The following is a 4,651-nucleotide window of genomic DNA, read 5'->3' on the forward strand; positions in this document are numbered from 1 at the left end:
AGCATAATTGTCATCTCAACTGCTTATAATGATCAATTACAAAGCATAATTCTACGATACCCAAATACAATAAGGTGTTTAACAGCACAAGCCAATTACTTTTCAATTGAAGCCATTTAATATGGAAGTCAAAGTTTTGAATGCATGTGGCATTTGATATATTATTACAGAAAAAGCTAGCAGAACTAAAAATGCGCGCTGATATAAATAATTTCAATTGCTACAAAAATTATTTACCAAACCTCTTCCATTGTCTTTCCCTTATTTTTTAGAAAGTGCCTCAGCCTGATATTCACCTGTTACAACAGTGTATCCAGCACCAACCTGCATATTATAAGTCCACCAATGAACAGAAATATATGTAGAAACAACATTAATGGAAATGCATTTGAAAAATAAAATCGAAAAATCATCATCTCATTTTTACTTTGCAATCCTTCAAATTGACACACTCTTGAAGGTGTGCATTATTGCAGATCACTGATCCTTGAACATGGCATCCATCCTCCAAAGTGACATAATTCATGACCACTGAGTTCATAATCTGTACCAAACCATTAACATGAGATTAGCTGCTAACCCCTCTAGAGAATCTAGAAGCATGTGTTTCCATCACCTTAACACCAGAGCCTATGTGACAATGGCCCACAGATCGCTTGATGCTACATTTATCACCCATTTCAGAACCTTCACCAAGCATACAGTGTGGCCCAACCTGTAAATTTCGCAAACAAACAGTTGTTTCATTCAAAACTACTTGGAAAATAAGCAAGAACAAAGACATTGACGCCTGAGTATAACCCCCATTGGGACAAATATTGGTGTAACCTAGCATCACTATGAAATTGACAATGGGCTGAAACGTTTCATTTCAGTGCTAATTAAGAAACAGGGGGCTGTTACTTTCAATATACATTTTGAAAGGTTTAACTTCAATGGGTGAATACTCCCAGCAGTGAGGATGATGTGCATTGTTAGAAATACCGTTGATTTGTGACCCAATTTAGCTGTGGGATGGATCACATTACTGTGTTTGGAAACCTCATATCCAGTAATGTGAATAGCCTTATCTCCGGCAACCTAGATATGCACAGAACGTGATAAGCTATCTCTATCCATGAATCGACATAAAACCATGCATCATCATACATACATACATCATGGTTAACATCATTGTACGCCTATATGGAGTTGACACATGCACAATATCGGTCTTTGCTGGCAACATATGCATAACAATTAAATTGGCTTGATGATGCAGCTTTATGAGGTAATAGCTGGAGCAGTTGATTTGACATATTCTTCTCTAATGATTGCAGCCCATTGTCAATTTCCCCAATAGAAGATGTTTCGAGTGTCTGGATATAAGATTTTGCAGATCAATAGATGGAAAATGAAAGAATAGAAAAAACCAAAAGTACAAATTTAGTTACCAGCTGTGATCTAATGAGATATGGTAACTAATTCTTCTTTGATGCTATGAATACCTGGGCGTTGTTCTAGAACTTCCTCCAAAATAGCTCTGTAGAAAAGAATGATATAGATCATGAGGAGGTTCTACATTAGTCCGAAATCAAACATGTATTTTGTGACTTGGAAGTACCTTTTAAAAGCATAGATATGTTGCATCGATCAAATCTGTATGTAGCTCCATCTGAGAAAGCAACCAACAACTACTGACTACCAGTTTCCCCTTTCATAGCACAAGACACTGTAATACATAGCAAAATACTGTCATTACCCTGCCAAAAGCTCGCAGTATTGATCTTTTGATTTGCCGCTTTTGATCAACCTGGGAAGTTACTGAAACACAAAACAAGATCATGTCAGGATCCTAGTCCAACACCCTAGCAGCATTCAGGGCATCCATTAATATATTATAGAAATGGTTCCATGCTATTATAGGTTGACAACAATAATTTCCTTCTTTGAACCCATCTACTCAGTCATAATATCACGGGATTCTTAACTTTTAAGTCTCCCTGATGTTGATGGGGTTTACATGATGCAAAAATTACACCTTGCAAAATTGTATGTTGAATTAGTAGTTAAGGATGTTGTAAGGTATTCGAAAATAGACTTGCAAAAGCATTGGCCCTAGATGGACAGTGTTTAAGCTGTACAATGATTCAACTGCAGCCATGTTGCAAATATCCATCCTTCGATAAAAGGGCCACATCCATAGATTTCTCGCTGAAGATTATGCATTGTCCACATAGATTGACATATTCGCATTCGTGGGGCCTCCCCCACGAATGCATACGAATACGATTGGATAAAAAATATTCGTAAAAGAAAAAAGATTTCTTAAACTACCTCCTTTTTAGTGCCATAGATATAGAAAAGGGAACTTGACAATAAAAAGGGGATATTTTTAAGCAGTATTTTTTTAAGCAGTAGGCTTTTGTTTTGCAGAACTGCTTCTACTTCTTTAATCCCTCCTATGTGTTAAACCCCATAATTGTTTTTAGTTTCTATATCTTTAGATATCTCAGAAAACTGTCATTCTATCTTCTACTTCCTTACACACATGTGATGCAAAATCCCATATGGCTCCATCATTCCTAGCTTTTTTGAACTAGCACTTTGGAGGCAAAGATCATTCATTGTTATTCATATGAATGTGTCACAAGCAGAAGTATGTCACCCATTGAGAGAGCGATCATTTAGGTTGAGAAAGAACAAGGTTTGTTAGCTTTAAAGACAGATGTGCTTAAACATGATTGATTATAGCAAATGAAACATAAAGTAGATGGTTCAAATCATCCTATTAGATGAAACGACGCCAATAAGCTTGCATGCATGTCCAAGAATTGTGAACCAGCAGAATAAAGAATAAAAACACATAGCATAACCTTTGTAGCCTAAGAAAACATTTATCTATTTAGTAGTCAATAGCTAGACCAGCTGACAATATATATCTATTAAGCCTTTCTGGTTGAGATACATTACATGAAAACGAGGCCACAAATGGATACAATGCATATCTGCATTTATACATATGCAAGAGAATTGTTACATCGTGTGACAGTCTTCTATAAAAATATACTACCAAAAAGCACATCGAAATGATCTAGAATTTTGAGAGGTGATGAACCTATGAAACACCTCATAATAGCATGATAAGAGCTAAAGATTTATAAGAACAATACTCACTACAATGATGTCCTTGAGATTACTAGATTCAAGAAGCTCCAAGACGTAGGAGAGTGAGGGACGAATCCCATCTGGAAGCAAAGCTTTTGGAAAATCCTACACAAAACAATCTCTGTCAATTAAAAACTTCTGCCGGGTCTGACAGAAATCGAATATTTGGGCATCTAGGAGTTGAACCTTTGAAACAAGAGGAAAAAGTTGTTTTGACGCTCCATCCACCAACACCAACACCTGGAAATTCATAGATTCCCCCCATTGTTGCTTTCTGCAATGAGATTGTATGAGCAGATGTCACCAGAAAGTTTATATTTGTTTTTCTTTTATGATACTATTTAAATAACTGCATTTTTTTTATATGCTCTTCTAGAGCTTTTGAAATTGATTAACAGAACATGGCACTGCCAGTGGTCCCCAGACCAGAATTAGAGAAAGGATTTTTTTGGAGGTTAAGAAAGTTGATTCTTTTATTGCCATATTTGAGTTAACATGATCAAATAAAATCTTGCCAGATTTGTAACACATGATTTTATTTGATCATGTTAACCCAAATATGGCAAAAAATGAATAGACATTCTCAACCAAAAAAAGAATCCTTTCTTTATACATAAGATGATAAGGATTTAGTGTTGTTTAACAATGCGAACTACTCAGATCATAACAGACAGATCCACATTTCATCTATCTATAAAGTCTGACGTTTATGATCTGTTTGTTATGGTACTCAGATCATAACAGACAGATCCATATTCATATATGTATGTGATGTCTAATAAACAATAGGATTTTTCAACACAAATACAATGTATTCGAATACAACATTTGATTAAAAAAATAACTCTTCTCTCAACAGATGCAAGGGCTAGTTTGATTGAAATAGTGACACCATTGCAATAGTATATTTGGTTTGGGGTCGTGATAATTCACTTCCGATCATTGCGGAGCATCGATATAATTGCCGAAGTTCTTGACGAAGAGATGGATGAAAAACAATTTAAATGGGTAGAATTATAGGAATTGAACTAGATAGATGGTATTTGGTACGAAACTTGCAGGCAATAAATATTCACAAAACATTGGTTGAATAATCATAGTAAAAAACCCCTTGATCACAATAGATTGATTCCATATGAATAGAAATAAAAGTTTTTTTTCCAAAACAATATTCTTCATTAGTATGAATTCTACATACATGAGAAAATGATTAGTCTGACAACATCATAAAAGTTGTGGCCATGATAGGCCAATAACAAACACAGAGACTCAAAGTAGAAGACTACAAAGAGCGGTAGACACACATACATGACTCTTTTTCCCATCTCATGTGATCATTGGCTAAGACCCAATGTTCATCCATCTCTTTCTCGCATGCTATTCAGCATATAAATAAACGCTCATCACCATGGCTTCGCAATATATTTGACCTTTATCTACCATGGTTGTATGACTGCAAGCATTTCCAACCGGATTTGCTAAAACTCCATTTCTTCTCATCTAG

General features: G+C 35.5%; 1 pseudogene across 1 annotated transcript; it reads right to left on the minus strand.

Annotated features, from left to right (window-relative positions):
• On the minus strand, positions 1-3,426 carry LOC147852879 (uncharacterized; annotated as a pseudogene). Its single transcript, XR_015531292.1, has 11 exons — positions 3,334-3,426; positions 3,153-3,252; positions 3,053-3,097; positions 1,742-1,803; positions 1,604-1,654; positions 1,434-1,522; positions 1,158-1,358; positions 985-1,080; positions 617-715; positions 428-544; positions 1-324 (listed from the first exon to the last, which is right to left on the minus strand). The product of XR_015531292.1 is annotated as an uncharacterized LOC147852879 (transcript).
• Between the last annotated feature and the right edge of the window lie 1,225 nt (positions 3,427-4,651).

This window comes from Azolla caroliniana, unplaced genomic scaffold, assembly GCF_043228905.1.
Source record: "Azolla caroliniana isolate FFs.n. ecotype wild unplaced genomic scaffold, voAzoCaro1.0.p SCAF_17, whole genome shotgun sequence".
In the NCBI taxonomy this organism is placed as follows: Eukaryota; Viridiplantae; Streptophyta; class Polypodiopsida; order Salviniales; family Salviniaceae; genus Azolla; species Azolla caroliniana.